We start from the raw sequence: 17,211 nt of genomic DNA on the forward strand, positions 1-17,211 counted from the left end.
GGAAGTGCACGACGTCTTTCGTGAGTGCGGTAGCGGACTCACGAAAGCGGTATCAGTCGGTCGCTGCTAGCGCTGGGGGGATGAAAGGGGGGCGGAGCTGGTTATGAGGTCGACGACAACGCGAAACCCAGGAACGGACGCCAAAGAGCCATTTGTGTAGCCAGCCCTCCTCCACAGTCTCTCCTCCTCCCTTCCATCATCCTCCCTCGCCCGGAGAGCCGACAGCGCGCATGCGCGGCGGCGGAGCAGCGGCGCATGCGCGGCGGCGGAGCGTGGCGGCGGAGGCGAGCTGGTTACGAGGCCGACGCCGTCGACGACGACGCCGACGACGACGCGAAACCCAGGAACGGACGCCAAAGAGCTGCGCTCTAAAAATACAACTCACTCGTATGGACCGTTGACCATTAAATCGGTAATATACAGGCTAGCAACGCAGGCAATCAAATTGAAGCTGCAAGCATGGGCAGAGAATAATGGCATTTTGGGAGAACTTCAGAATGGCTTCAGAATAGGTAGGCATTTCGATGATAACTCATTTGTTCTTACCCAGTGAATTCAAATATCAAGTGTTTAAAGCAGACCATTTTATTTGGCCTTTTTACACATTACAGGGGCGTATGACAACGTAGACCACATAAATTTGTGGGATATTTTGGAAGGAGAAGGCTTAGCTGACGATTGTATACAGCTGTTGATAGAGATTTACCTAGATTTACCAGCTGTTGATAGAGATTTACAAGAAGTTTTGCGCCTTACTGACAAATCTACTAAAACAAGCAAAGAAAACTTACTATGAAAATGTAATAAATGAAACCGGGAACGATTCCCGGAAACAATGGCAGATACTTAATGCGTTTCTGAATAAGAATACTACTAGGAATAGAATAACGAAAATACAAGAAAAAGACTGCACACTTACAAACCCTGAAGATATTGCATGCGCATTCAGCAACTTTTTTGGTACTGTGCCTGATATCCCTGGGGGTAATGACACTCACATGCCACGCTTGACACAACAATCATTTTATCTCTTCCCAACTACACCCAGTGAAGTTCGAGCAACAATTATGAATCTTAAAAATTGCAGTCCTGGTTTAGATTCCATATGCTCGTATCATATCAAAGAAATTCCTGACAGCATATGTGAAGCTTGCAGTCACGTTGTCAATTTAATCTTTAAAACTGCCATTTTTCCTAGTGACTTGAAAAAGTCAAAAATAATTCCTGTGCACAAAAAAGGAGACGTCACCTTACTAGCAAACTACAGGCCCATATCCATCTTGCCGTGCTTCAGTAAAGTAATGGAAAAACTATTAGTACAGCGCCTATCTAATTACTTGGATAAGTTCCAATTATTAATACCAAGACAGTTTGGTTTTCGTGCTGGATATTCTACTAACCTAGCTTTAATCACCCTCACTGACAAGATCAAAGCGGAAATTGATGGGGGCAGATTCGTAGGATCTGTATTTATTGACTACTCGAAAGCATTCGATTCCATTAACCACAACATTCTCTTTACTAAACTCGGCGCATATGGCATAACAGGTCCATCTTTGGAACTACTGCGCAGCTATCTATACGACAGACAGCAACAGGTTTGCATTTCAGGAGTGCTGTCTGACACAAAAATAATTAACACTGGCGTTCCACAGGGGTCCATACTCGGTCCCCTCTTATTTCTAATCTTCATTAATGATTTCCCAAACTGCCTAACTTCTACAGAATGTCTTTTGTACGCGGACGACACCACTATTTACGCCTCACATAACGACATCTTTACGCTAACTGAGCTTTTAAATGATGAACTAAATAATGTCAGTAGTTGGTGCAAAAAAAATAAATTGCTAATTAACCCTCAGAAAACAAAGTTTGTGGTTTTTAGTTCACACAGTAAACCTCGACATAACCTTCTACCACTGTACATAGCTTCTCACCCAATATTTCCATCTAATGAGTGCTCATTTTTAGGTGTTCAATTAGACTCCTTTCTAAAATTTAATTTGCATGTCAACTTCATAAAAAAGAAAGCTGCCTATGGAATCAGAGTGCTTTTAAAGGCCAGACAGTACTTTCAAAAGCACACTCTCCTGACACTGTATTATGCCTTCATTTATAGCCACTTAAATTACTGCATCAGTTCTTGGGGTCTTACATATCGCTGTCATATAGCTCCCTTGCAGCACATCCAAAATAACGCTGTCCGTATCATCGCTTCAGCTCCTTATAACGCTCATGTTACCCCCATCTTCACTGAGTTACGTATCCTGACAATAAATAAAATTATCTGGTACAATCACAGCATCGTTATTTACCGCCTTCTTCATAACCCACAATTACATTATGTCATTGGCAGGAATAGTCTTGCTAATCCTAACACTACCAGGTTCTCTTTACAAAATAACCTTTTACTTCCAAAATCGCGCAGCAACTATGGCAAACTAACTGTTGGTTTTGCTAGTGTGAAAATGTGGAATAATTTACCTACTCACGTGAAATCCTCACCTACATTATCATCATACCAACGTTCACTGAGAGCTTATATTAATACCCTGTAAACTGTATCTATTTCTTTGAAGCATGTTTATGTTGCTTATTGATGTAATTTATTTTTTGTTGTGATGTGTTGCCATAGGTTATATTACTTTAACACTGTAGAAATTGTGTAATTCATTCTTTGTTTGTAACCGCAACTGACGCCTTTTTATTTATGTATTATTATGTAACTAAGAACAAGAGGTCCCGCTGCAGTTTATAACTGTGGGACCTCTTTCTGTATAACTTCTACTGCATATATGTACCACCTATGAATGAAGCAATAAAACTTGAAACTTGAAAAAGTGCCGTTTGCGTTGAATGGGAACGGATGGGGAGTGAGGAGAAAGTTGATATCAACAAGGGACTGAAGCAGGGTTACCCGTTATCCCCACTGCTCTTTATGATGTACATGGTGAGGATGGAGAGGCCGCTAGAAGGAAGTAATACCGGGTTTAATCTCTCATACAAGCAAGCGGGTAGAGTAGTAGAGCAGCAGCACCCAGGTTTATATTATGCGGATGACATTGTGTAGCTAGCTAAGAAGCAAATCGATTTGAAACGATATTTGTGGAGAGGAAGGCGAGAATTTAGGTTTGAATTCACCGTTAGGAAAACAGGTGTTATGGTAGTCAATGAAAACAGCGAAGAGACTGTGACAATACAGAGCCTGAAAATAACTCGGGTAAAAGAATATAACTACCTTGGTATGTGGATAAACTAAGGCAATTGGCATATGGAAACAGGAAAAAAACAATAGCAGTAAATAGAAAGCGAAGTGCAGCCATAATGAAGCAGAGAGTGCTATGGGGATACAATAGGTATGAGGTGCTCCGAGGTATGTGGAAAGGTGTACTGGTTCCAGGAATTACTTTTGGAAATGCCCTTGTTTGCTTGAAATCAGGTGTACAATGACGACTCGGTGGCAACCAAAGGTCAGTGGGACGCCTCGCTTTGGGCTCTCACGGGAAGACTACATGTGGGCTGCACAAGATTGGAATTGAGAGAAGCTCACGGGAAAATTGAGAATCAAGAAAGGCAGATAAATATTGAAGAAAGTAAATGGGCTGGGAGAGTGTTGAGATATTTGTACAGAAGAAACATTGATTCACAATGGAGGAAAGGAACTAGGAAGTTTACCAGCAAGTATGCGGCCGGCAGGGTAAGCAACAGATAAACAAAGAACGTCAAGCGGGAAGTCAGAGAGGCTGAAAAAACCTCATGGGTGGCGGCATTAGAAAAGAAACCTGCCGTGAGTAACTCAAGAGGAATAAATGAAATCAGGAAAGAATAATTTATGATAACTCAAAGGGAAGCCGATCACTGTTCGAAGCGAGATCAGGATGTGTTAAGACACGCACCTATAAAGCGTGATATAAGAAGGAACGAGAAGCATGTGCTTTTTGCGGTAAAGCTAGGAAAACGATGAAGGATGTTTTATTAGAATGTGAACATATCTGCCCAGCGATCGATTTAGGCATCACTGGACTCCTTGAAGCCCTTGGATTAAGCGAGAGCATGGGTAAAGTAAACATGTCTGCAATGGAGATCAGCAAGTTACGATGGGAAGATTGGTGGAGAAAAATTAGGATAACGACAAAAAACCGAGACGTACAAAAGCAATGTTCACAATAGAGGGTCAGAAAATTTTGTTAAGAGAATTATTATTGGTATTTTTTTCCTATTTTTTTCTTTCTTAACCTAGGTTGGACATTCGGTCGTGTAATAGCAAGAGCTTGGTGGCGCATCTCACCACCCCATGCCAAAGGGGACGCTCATAACATCCATCCATCCGGTGAACAATCTGCCACGCGAGAAGGCCCAGCTGCTTCGTTATGGAAAACTTTCACGAGGAAAGGTGTCTCTCCCACGTTTATCTGAAGACGTTTTTAGAGTATTTTTGGTAAAATAATTTAATGTTCCATGCAGTTGTGATTAAATTACATACGGCTCCGTTTTATGATAGAACACGTCCCCCTCCCCTCTGGTAGAATTCCTTGCACAATCTGTTTCATTTGGCGGTCTGTTTTAGAGCGCAGCTCTTTGGCGTCCGTTCCTGGGTTTCGCGTCGTCGTCGGCGTTGTCGTCGGCCTCGTAACCAGCTCGCCGACGAATCTGCTCCGCCGCCGCGCATGCGCGCTGTCGGCTCTCCGGGCGAGGGAGGATGATGGAAGGGAGGAGGAGAGACTGTGGAGGAGGGCTGGCTACACAAATGGCTCTTTGGCGTCCGTTCCTGGGTTTCGCGTCGTCGTCGGCGTTGTCGTCGGCCTCGTAACCAGCTCCGCCCCCCTTTCATCCCCCCAGCGCTAGCAGCGACCGACTGATACCGCTTTCGTGAGTCCGCTACCGCACTCACGAAAGACGTCGTGCACTTCCTGCAACTCGCATTAACCGTCCATCGATCCACACCGATGTTAGTATTGGGGGACTTTAATGTTGACATAAAGACAAACAGCAATTTCCTAACACTTATGCGGGAGAACATCCCGTTCCTCTCGCTCGTAACGCGTCCCACGGCTGTGACAACCTCGCGAGGCACTTGTATAGATCTCGTCTTTGAGAATCAAGCATTGGTGTACCAAGTCGAACATATATCAGTCTATTTCTCCGACCACAAAGCTTCCGTCATGACTGTCAAGAACTGTTAGTGGAGTCTTTGTTAAAGGAATACGTGTGAAAAAAAAATTCTGTGATAGCGAATACATGTGTTGCTCGATTTCTTTGCCTCAATCTATCGAAAAGGTGAAACAGCTTATTTGCTGCACTCAAATTTCGCATTAGGAAGTAACGTAATCGTCGGTAATTTTTTACTTTGTATAGCTAGTTGGATAAGTCAGTTATATTTTATTAGCTAGCTCAGCGTGTTAGTTATTAGTTGATAAGTTGGTAACGTTATTATATTTGCTTAGATATTATAGCGAGGTATCTTACTAGTGAGTAATTTTGTTATTTAATTGTTTCATACTTCAGTTAAATTCGATTAGCTAGCTCAGCGTGTCAGTTATTAGTTGGTAAGTTAATTGTATTTGATTAGTTATTAATGTTACGTAGGGTCTTAGTGAGTAATTGTGCTACTTCAACAAGATAAGTTACTTAATCAATTGGTTAGCGTTGTTAATTTTATGTTACTTAGTTTTATTAGTTACCGTGTTCAGTTTCTGTGTTAGTTATTATGCAATTAGTTTAGTGGTTGAGTCGGTCTTGTTACTCTAGTTTGAGTTTACTCTAGTTTTATTTTTGAGCTTAGGTAACGTAGCTTTAATTGGTTCGTAATGTTAGTAAGTTATCAGTTTGATATTTTAGTATTTATCTGTTTCTTTCTTAGTTAATTAGTCGGTTAGCATTGCTATTTTGAAACGTAGACTTAATACGTAAAAATTACATAAAAGCGCGATGTCAACTTGCTCTGTAGGCGGCTTCTAAGGGTGGAGCAATACAATTGTACACTTTCAATTATTAATTAGGCCGCTGTTTGGAAGGCAGTTGAACTTGAAAATGGAACAAGGTGTTGTAATTGTTTCGAAACAGTTGGCCTTTAAGTTTGCGAGGACTCGACAGAAACAGGGCGGCGACTTACACGTTTTGCCGACAATATTCAAACGCCGATACAGGCAGTATCTCAATAGCAAACGCGATAGCAAGCACAGGACGCCTGCAGCGTCCGTTCGGCGTCGGCTCCTGTACGCATCCCACTTGCGCAAGCGCTACGGCGCGTCTACTGCGGGCGCTATATGAAGCTCTCCCTTAGCGTTACACGCAAGTTTCGTGGCAAAATAGAAAGTATTTAGGGACCGGTATTAGCTTTCCAGGGTACAAATCAGGCGCACGAAGCGACCGGTGGCGTCATGATCGCCGTTGAAGAAACACATCTGTAGTAATATTTGTTTGCGCTTACCTTAAAAAAATGCCGTTACATTTCCTTTAAGTCCGCTCAAATTTAGCAGCAAATACTGGGAAGAATGGCTTTGGAGATTCGCTTTCCTTATTCGCTTGAAGTGGGATATCGGGACCAGGACGGGGAGGGGGTAGTTGCATTTGAGTCTGGGCACCATTTACGGCCCAGGATATACAAGGCAAGCAACAGTGCTATATTTTCAGCAATCTGTTCATAAATTGCCATCTGGCGAAGAAATTTGTGCAAAATGAAAGCATGGATAACAGCAAGTTTTTGTATTTTATTAAATCAGGTGCAAATGCAGGTCACTGCATTGGGCCCCTGTGCGAGCTCCCAAATTGTATAACCAAAAACACAAGACCAAGATCACATGCACCGTCAGAATCAGACAATGGATACCGCAAACATAATATGGAAAGCCAGGCATTACAAGCAAGGGCCACGTCTGCTTCATAGTGACGCCAAAACGCACCGACGACATCCGCAGGTAGTTCCGTGAAAACGACAGCAGACGCCCTGGTGTACGAAGGCTTGGTCTATGGATGATGGAAGCCGAGGCGTCCACCCAAGACCGATCATTCATCACGTAAGAGTAGAGGATAGCATGCAGTGTAGAAGTGGAGCGCGCATAACGAATACTGAATTTTGCGGGCAGAAATGTACAATACATACACAGGGATGTGGTAAATACGTAGAATTATATGCTTAACGAAAACACTCTCATCTAGTAGAATAATAACCGATGCCTATTAATCGATAACATATTGAGCACTGAAGAAAAATGTGTGCACAAAGGTGACAGATATAAAGCTAGGGGCAGAAAATGCTTTAATAATTTAGAGATTAATACTTACTCTCTCTCCGCTGCAAATACGTACGCTCTGTCATCCTTATACAGCCTTGAAGACTTATCAAAAAGACAGCTTGAACAAAATTGAAGAATTACTTACGTGTTGTGTGCGACGACTCTGGGTTCACTGAAAGAATGACATGTCTATTATTAAGTTTTTATACCTGCGATGTCAATAAAAGGTTTCGCGAACGCGAGAAGAACTTTTATGATGGCCGTTGATATAAAACACAAAAGCCCGTGACAAAGAACCGTTTTCTTTGCGTATAAATGGTTTGTTGAGTCAGTAACAGACAGAAATATTTTAGGCATCGCCAATACCTGGCCACAGCCAAGCGACAAACATAGTTTGTTGAAAGGAAGATCTGCGTCAATGGTTTCTTGTTATGTAGATTGGAATGTACAGGGTCGTCCACTGTTAGTACGAACACGTCGCAGCCTGGCCGGGTATAGTCACTGCAAAAAGTTTCGGAGCACCGCAATGGTACGCCGCATGGCGGCAACAGTGGGCGGCGGCGACGGCCATTTCTCTGCCAGACCGCCAACGCTCTGCCAACGTGCCTTGAGTAAGAGAAGAATTCCCCGCCCCCCACCCCTAAATTTTGCATTCCGTTTTGCGTAACTGGATTATTTTTGCGTGTTTCTTCAAGCGCATATCACTAGTAATACCTGGATATGGACGGTCATGGACGTATTGCGGGGAAAGCAACGTAACTACATAATATGCGCGGCGATAGTTTCGATGCTCGCGATCTCTCTACGCCGCTTTAATAAACTTAGACTTGCGTCAGGTATTATGTCCGGAGCTGCAAATATAATTGCATTTTTAGATTAATTTATCATGCGCTCAATGAACACGGCTTTGCAGCCGATGGCATGTGTACTTGGTGTTCAGGTTGTCTCGATAAGCCTCGTTCACGTCCTTTCAAAGTACACAAGGAAGAAAATATAAACATTGCTTACTGCTGGGCGGGCTGATCTGTACAATCGGAGGGAAGTGTACGCGGCAGTGTTTATGCAGATTTCTAAAGCTGCCCGTGACGTACGGTGATTAAAGGCCAGTAGCCGCAGCATGCCGACTTCACGTGTTGCGGCTACTCGCGTGTTCCCGAATGCGTGCTTGTAATGATCTCGTTGATTTGTCAAATAAGGCCTCTGAACGCAATGCTCCATGTCGTAAGAACTCGTGAACAGCCATTCATTCACGCTAGATGCACGGTTGTTTTTATATGCCTATATAACAATGTGTGTACGAATGCACTTTTTATAAGGCATCCTTATACCTTTGATAAAGTCAAACTTCTGCTGCACCTACTTCTAGAACTTTCACTGTGTTCTGGAATGTGCTCACGTGTTGTTGACGTTGCCAGTGCGCAAGAGTGGTGCAGTTCTTTTGAAAGCCCACCTATCTTTTACGATCGTTCTCCTTTTATTGCAGACTCTTCAATCGAATCGGATAGTTAACACAAAGAAGTCAGCAAAATTAAGAAAAGCACGCAATCGCAACTAAGATCTTGAAGCAAACGGATATTTATTTCACAACAGTAACATACAGGAACGAAAAAAATCTTTATTGCAACATCAAGTTTTCACACAATAGCAGTCACTCGACTGTAAAGCAACAATGTAGCGGTGTATCGTCTGTGTATATTTTAACATTACAACTTCATAGCTAAATGTCGGTAAATAAGGGAAGCCTCAGCCTAGAGTCAATGGTTCGACAAGGGGGTCTCCGTCAGGTGGTATTTGGCTCCCTGTTCCTTGTGGTATGCCTGTCACATGAACCTTGTGGGTTATCAGCTGTCGGCTAGCGGCGACGTGGTTCGTCGACGTTTGCTTGCAATGAGTATCAGAGTAAATGTTTACGCACAGCGCATTTTTACTCACGCTGAAAGTTTATTGCTAGTCAATAATATATAATTAGAAAAAACTCACTCATGTGCAACATAAGAAACTGAGTGACCCCCAGAAAACCGCAAGAGATATTAACGTCCCACCATAAACAACATTCAATCTACGTATGCACTCATGAAGTGTATTTCTTTCGTTGCTAGCGCTACTGATGTCTCGGTTCTGCATTTGTTGTCCCTTTTCCAAATGTAGCATCTTTCCGCTGCTAGGCAGGCTTTCCCGTCTTTGTTCCTCCAAAGAACACATGTAGAATAAAAAATAGCGCAAAGCAGAGCTGGCCGCGCGAACGGAAGAGCTAATTTAAAGGTAGGTACTACGTGCTTTTCAATAGCGTGAAGCAAAGCGATCCGCGCGAACCGAATAGTTTAGTGGAAACAGTAGCACAAAGCAGAGCTGGCCGAGAAGTGCTACGTGATTTTCAATAGCGCAATCAAAAGCGAGCAGCGCGAGCGGAACATGAAACCATAGAGAGCTTTAGCTTGTCCGGAAAGCCGCCCCGTTAACGTTGGGGCGTTTTACCGGGTGCGAACTGCACATGCACATGCCTTTGCCAGATACCGTATGCGGTACCGGAGTGACGGGTCCCTGTTCCATCCGCTCTGACCCAGGTGGCCAGATTACCGCGTCTACACCGACGTCTGAATAAGCCGAGTCAAGACTAGCAGAAAAAAAAAACTACAGTATGGCTCTCCCGCCCATCGTCCGTTCGCGCAGATGATTCATACCGAGCGACGATGCTATTTTACTAGAGGAGGTATTGTCGCTAAACCCTTTCGACGCTGCCGCGATGTGGGTGAAAATCACAGAAAAGCTCCACGACCTCGCCCAAGTGGTGCTAAACGTCTGAAGCGTCAGGGAACGTTTACACCTCCTCCTGGCGCAGTTCTTGTGGGAAGACATGAAAAAACAGGAGAAAGTAACTGTTCCAGAAGTTTATTACTCGTCGATATCCTAAGCTAACACGTTTCGCCTGAATTTTCTAAATGCGCGTGTTTGCTTTACTAGATCAAGGACGGAGGAAGACTACGAAGTCGGGCACAGGCTGCTACAACAGGTAGCAGACTTGCCACGTGAGTGCAGCTACCACCCGCCAAATTCAGCGGTGCGAAGCCACTGTGGCACTAAGGGCAGGCGTGCCTGTGCTGCTGCGAGCGCCGCACGGCCAAAGCTGTTCCAGCCCAACGCCCGCTTGACAGCAGCCTTGGAGGGCTTCGCCGCCTCATCTACTGATTTTGGTAGGAGACTTGTTACTTAACTTTTTATTTTATACTTCTTCTTTGGGAGGGGGTGACGTGCATGTGTTGAGATGTTAGCACTCAACTGATTTCCTAAATACAATGCGGCGGGTCTTTGTGCCGTACCATATGTATTGCTGTCTTTATTAATTTCACACCTATGATAGGTCACTGTATGGCTTCCTGAAAGCTTCCATTCAAGTATGCAACGGTGTTCATTTCATTTAGCCTTGTAGCTGCAGCTTTTCATCATGACAGCCAAGCAACTACCGTAATTACCATAATCTAAATGCCTCAAGCCTGCTATTTTTCATGGGACTGCACTTAAAATCGTGTAAATTATGCAGACCTGTGTTTCTTCTTCTTGAAAGTGCAGTTTTCTCCCACAATTTCTTTAGGCAAACATTTCACCACATGCGCCTCCCTATGATTGAATTGTTTGGAACCAGGACAAGGAACAAGTGCGAGTGTTAGTAAAGCTACTCGTTTTCTGTTTTAAATTACAGAAAATTTTGTGCTCTTTTTTATCAGTAGTGGAGAACAGCGATGTGCAGCAGATGTCAGCACAACAAGAGCTACAAGATGAGTGCGACGACCCAGGCAGGTGGTCCTCAAGTGGGTGGCCTGCGTCGCCTGAGCCATGTTGTCGTATGTAAAAGTACGTTATTCGCAGTGCATATGATGAAAGCTCACTAAGATACTACCTCTTGTACTCGTTTCTTCAGGTAACCTGCTACCTGTTGTCTTGAAGAAGACATTCTATGAGACATTGTTAATGTTCTCATATAATGGGTGCCACGTTGTGGGCTACTTTCAGATGGATAACACAATTCTTTCCTTTCATGAAACGTCCCCCACATTGCTGATTTCCACAGAACAGTGCATTCCCTCATACTGTGTACTCATCAAACTGTTCTGTAGTGGTAGTTCACCAGACAGTGCATTGAATGGGCTGAATGGACAGCAGTTGACCATTGTGAAAATTCTTTTTAGGTGATTTGTGCTATTTCTGGCTGCAAGGTTCTTTTGCTACCACATAAACTTTTCAGATGCTTCAGGGCCTACACGTAGAAAGCTGCAGTGATTGTTTGACCTTAAGATAAAAATTCATGGTGCACCATTACATGACAATCTGGAAACACAATGTGCACCATTTTTATCATTTCACCTTTTTCTCTGCGACTTCAGCTTGGTGTACTTGTATATTCGTCTCTTTGCCGATGACAACTCTTTACAAAAATGTATTCTTCAAACTTAACCCCTACAGTCGATGCAACATTTTTCTTGCTCACACTTTTGCACAGGAGTCATCGGTTTTGACTTCACCTTGTTGCAAACGTCTCTTTTCCAAACGTTGTGCCATAATATGGTGAACATGCAACTTTTCCCAAAACGAGTGCTTCTTCCATCATTCTAACAGTCATTCGGCAGCCACGGAACGCAAGAGGACGTAAAGAACCAATGTTTCCATTTCGCACGAGGTGGAGTGGAATCCATATCTTGCATCGTCCTAGGGGTATTCAAGGCCATACCCAAAAAATACTGGACCCACTTAAACACACTCCTTTCCTTTAAAGCGTCATTTCCATGCGCGTCTTACAACTTTTGATGAATTGTTTCTCCATCGTTGGCCAATTTTGCAAGTAACTTGATATTTAGTCATTGGTTTCGTCTGCTCTTCAAACTCAATTTCAACAGCAAAAACAGTTAGTTGGAAAAAGAAGGGCGCACACCAAACTATTGATTGTCTTACAGCGGTTCAGTTCATACCAGAGGTCCACAGGGTGTTTTTTGATTGGAGAGAAATGGAGCATGGTGCCACTAAATGCCATCTCCTACTTCTTTAAAGAATGTGTTGATGGACTATCATGTTTTCGTGACTTTGTTGCTGGCTCACTGCATGAATTATTGTGTACAAAAAAGTTAAACCCATAAATTTCATAAAGCCCTTATATTCTTATTTTTTTTTTGTCAGCCAATTTAGATGTTAACACTACCATGGCATTGCAGCGTGTCAAGGCTCGCATTATGTAAGAAGCAGATCCAAGCAATGCCCAAGCGGCATTAGTAAAATTGTCTTTGTTATGAAAACCTCGCTGTCAATATTGTTTTTGTAAAGCTTGCCAGAGTGATGGTTTTTTGGCCATTACTGCAAGCCAAAATGAAGATTGAGTGTACCATGTATGTACATAGTCCCTAAAAGTTTGCCAATGTGAAGACGTATGACAAGTAAAATAAATAGCTCAAGGAATTCTCTCCTACAGGATTGAAACATTTTAACCTTCTAGCATTTAGCTTGCTTGTATACGTTGCTATAGGTGGAAGGCCATGGTTGTAGAATATGTATGGTTGAAAGCACCATACAAGGAGGATAAAACATTTCCAGGAGTTAGACCATGAAACTTGACAGTGTGCATATTAAAGTAATATGCATACATGTGCATTGTTTGTGTGTAACAGTGTTGTATTCCCATATTTCTTAAAATGTAAATTTGCTCCATGTTGTGTTAAAGCAATATGGATGGAGTTAATTTTCGCTTAATGATGATTTTGTTCTGAAACTCATTCTGAATGAGATGCCACTGTGTGTAGGGTTATTGAAATCCACTAATAATGTTTCAAATACCAGTAATCTTAAAACGTTTGCAAAAAGATTGTGCATGTTTTTAGTCCTCAGGAATATTCGCCCACAGACTTTGTCATCCTTTACTGTAGTTCACTGCTGAGTTCACGCAAGTACCGTATTTACTTGCATATAGGTTGACTCCTATATATTGATATCGGTGTAAGGAAATAATAAATTTACCAAAAGGGAACTCATACTTTTTTAAGAAAAACTGCGAACTTGGAGCATGACACCCCTTTCTTTACCGTAAGTTCGGCTACTAAATCTTGGTAGTCGATGCCTTAAACTGCATCCTTGTTGGGACTGCCAGAGAAGTCATCCTCATTGCATTCTTCGCAGGCATCCTCAGCACCCCATATAACGTACTCATTGCCATCGAGTTTGTTGGATAGCAGCATTTCTTGAAGCTACTGTGGGTAATCTCCAGACTGACTTGATGGCTTGCGCGTTGAAGGAACTCCATTAGCTCATGAATATTGTTAGCTTTTCCACGAATATAGATCGTCATTTTTTGTGCAGTGCGTATGAGCCGATAGGTTATTTTGGATACCATTCCAGAAAATAAAGGGTGACCTATATTGAAATAAATACCGCATTCCTGCATAAATAAAATAATATGACTGGACACTGCAATTATTAGTTGTCAGTCAGTAACATAAAACTCCTGGTGTGCGTGGCAGATTTAGGACTTTTGAAATATCTGAAAACAATTTTTAGACCCATAGACGTGCAGATAACACTGAACTGTTAAAACACTAAACAATGAAGCAAATTACATTGATTATATTCCTGAATCTATGGAAGCCTTATAGAAAGCTTGATTGTACTCTGTGGATTTGTCAATTACCTTATTCATGTGCAAATCTTTACTCCATTTTTTCCACCTGAAGGGCAGCCGGCTAGTCCTAGTGACGTCACAAGCCAAAACCATACACAGAGGTCACCAGTGGGCACAGGTTTACCACCTGACGGCCGTGTGCCGTTTCAGGGTAAATATCTTATTCGTTTCACTCCATCTTGCACCGTAAATAAGGTATATAAAGTATATATATACTGCGGTATATATAGTGTATATACAACTGCTTGTATTTGCTCTACTGTAAACTAAGGAGTAGTGGGGCTGTGGCTTTGAGAGAGAGAGAACGACGACGAGAGAGACAAACCTCGTTTCGATACTGGATCGGCTGTATTACTTCTCGCTGCTCTATCATTCTAGTCGCGAACGCCTACTGCCCAAAGTGCTTCACGACATTTGGTGGAAGGTGTTGGAACTCCGAAGCTGGACGATCCCTCTCACATCCCCCATGCCCGAGGAAACTAGTCCTACCGATCCACCCCAGGCACCGTCTCCGGTAGTCTGTCCTGCACTCTTAGGCAAAGTTACACCCTTTGGCTTGCTCCTTCTGCCACACAACAATAATCGTTATCTGCCTCGATGCGTTTCCCTTCTTTAACGCTGCGAGCCTGGTACTTTCCAGTAACGAACAGCACGTGCGTTATCAGCATAGAACAGTTTACACCCTTTACAGTGCCCCTTCTGATAACGCGCGTGCCGTTCGTTACTGGAAAGTTCCGGGCATGCAGCGTTAAAGAAAGGAAACGCATCAAGGCAGATAACGATTATTGTTGTGTGGCAGAAGGGGAAAGCCAAAGGGTGTCGCTTTGCCTAAGAGTGTGGTGCACTACGCCAACGGGATCATCCCATATTCAATGGCACTAACGATAATGAAGTAGAGGACTGGCTGTCATCGTACAACCGAAAGAGTGCCCACAACAAATGAACTGAAGCTGACAAGCTTGGTAACGTACCATTCTACCTTTCCGCGGTCGCCCATCTTTGGTTCCGCCACCATGAGGCTGACTTTTCCACCTGGACAGCATTCCGAACGACACTTCAAGAAGTCTTCGGTCGCCCTGCTGTGCGCAAACTTTGGGCTGAACAGCTTCGCTGTCGGGCCCAACAAAGGGCGAAATTTGTTCGAGCTACATTGAAGATGTAGTTGACATTTGCCGGCGTCCCAACCCACATATGACCGATGATGACAAGGTCCAAAACATCTTGAAAGGCACAGAAGATGACGCCTTCAAAATGCTCTAGGAAGAGAATCCTCAGATGGCCAACGACCTCATAACGCTTTGCCAGAGCTATGAGGAGCTGCGCAAACAACGGCTTTCTACGCGCCGCGCCCTCTCTCCGGACGTTGCGCTTTCTGCTCTGAGTGATGGCGACCGTGCTACTCCTTGTAGTTCAGCAATGTTCGACCAAATCAAGCCATTGTTACGAGAAGATCTGGCACGCCCACTCTCTCTTGTGCCAGTCAGTCCAGCGTCAGGGTCGCCCTTGTCTCCCGATCTCCGTCAGGTGATACAAGAACAAGTCGTTAACGCCGTACCACTTGCTCATTAACTGCCTTCTACGTCTGTTTCACTTACGTACGCTGCCGTTGTTGCGAATCCAAGGCCTGCGTTTGCAGCTCTTCAAACCAGACTTATCAGCGCCTTTCCCTCACCTCCGCAAGCGGCTGCAACATATGCACCTCCAAGAAGCTACTGGCCGCCACAGCAGCCGGTACGCCCACCTCGCCAATATTTCCATCAGTTGTCGCCCGCTGTTAATGGCGCACCCATGACAACCTGCCTATCTGTTATTCGTGAGGCCTACCTGGGGATATAGCACGCCTTTACCGCCGGTGCGGATGGTATCCTTGGGATTCTCCGAAGGCACAACGCAACGGTTTCCCCTCTGTGACCCGTTCCACTTCTGCAGCTCAGCCCTTAAAAACCTCGTCTCCTGCTTCCCGAACTTTCAATACCCGGCGGTCTCCGTCTCCCCGTCGGCGTTCTCCGTCACCGCTTATCCGCCGCCCTGAAGCTATCCGAGAGGAAAACTAAGGACCGCAGTTCCGGAGTCAAGAACTGCGATGTTAACGAACTCCTCAAGACTTCATTTATTTCCTGCGAACGTCCTTGAAGTTTATGCAGAAGACATTGCCGTTGATTTGTTTGTAGACATGGGAGCAGCAACATCAGTGATTTCAGACCAGCTTCGTCTTAACCTTAGAAAAGTCGCGACGCCATATTCTGTCATTTCATTACGTACAGCAAGCGCTGCGCCGTTTGAACCCTTAGGGAAGTGTACCGTGCATGTTTTTATAAGCGGCACTTTATAACATGTTCAGTTAGTTGTTCTGCCTCGCTGCTCCCATGCATTGATTTTAGGATGGGATTTTGTGTCCTCTCATCATGCCGTTATAGATTGTGCCTGTGCTGAACTCGCGCTGTTGCCATTTGGCCACACCGCTTTTGAAGATAATGATGACGTTTCCAATCTTCTGTTCGTCACCTTCAACACCGTGATTCCTTCATACTCTGCTGCGCTTGTACCAGTTTCCTGCGTTGGTTTTTCCGATTCCGCAGTTCTTTTCTCGCTATCTAATCTTGTTGCTCACCGTCATCCCTTGCTTCCTTTCGCCCTTCTTGCGATTCGTCAAGGTGCCAGCGCAATTTATGTATCGAACCTGTTTCGTTGCCCTGCTAGCCTGCTCTACGATGAGTGTCTTGGTTATGCTGACCAAATCGAACCAAGCTTCCTTTACAATGTGGCTGACGACCCGGCTTCTCCTCCGGTTGACGCTCTGGCCCTTCAAGTTTCTCCTCCCACACCGCCAAGTGACCGAACATTTCCCCTGTGTATTGATCGCAACCTTACTTCAAGTCAGCACGCCCAGATAGTCGATCTCATTGACCGCTTTCGCACATCATTCGACCTACAACAATATCGCTTAGGCCGTACTTCCGCTGTTGTCCACCACATCGACACCGGCGACCATGCGCCTTTACGCCTCAGGCCGTATCGTCTATCCGCCAGGGACCGTAGCGTCATCGATGAGCAAGTTGGAGACATGCTACAACGCGGCTTCATACAACTTTCGCACAGTCGCTGGGCTTCTCCTGTAGTGCTGGTCAAAAAGAAAGACGGCACAATTCGCTGTTGCATGGACTACCGGTGACCCAATAAGATCACCCGCATAGACGTTTATCCTCTACCCCGTATTGACGACGCGCTAGACTGCCTCCAAGGCGCCGAATTCTTCTCATCTTTAGATTTAAGATCCGGGCACTGGCAAGTGCCAGTGGCCGAGTCAGACCGTCTCAATAC

General features: G+C 44.2%; 1 long non-coding RNA gene across 1 annotated transcript in view; it reads right to left on the minus strand.

The window, feature by feature from the left end:
* Positions 1-7,380: 7,380 nt before the first annotated feature.
* Positions 7,381-17,211, minus strand: part of LOC135908032 (uncharacterized) — a 30,469-nt gene continuing 20,638 nt past the window's right edge. Inside the window, exon 3 of the long non-coding RNA XR_010566177.1 lies at positions 7,381-7,407. This is a non-coding gene — a long non-coding RNA (uncharacterized lncRNA). The remainder of the gene's footprint in view (positions 7,408-17,211) is intronic.

This window comes from Dermacentor albipictus, chromosome 10, assembly GCF_038994185.2.
Source record: "Dermacentor albipictus isolate Rhodes 1998 colony chromosome 10, USDA_Dalb.pri_finalv2, whole genome shotgun sequence".
NCBI classification, from domain to species: domain Eukaryota; kingdom Metazoa; phylum Arthropoda; class Arachnida; order Ixodida; family Ixodidae; genus Dermacentor; species Dermacentor albipictus.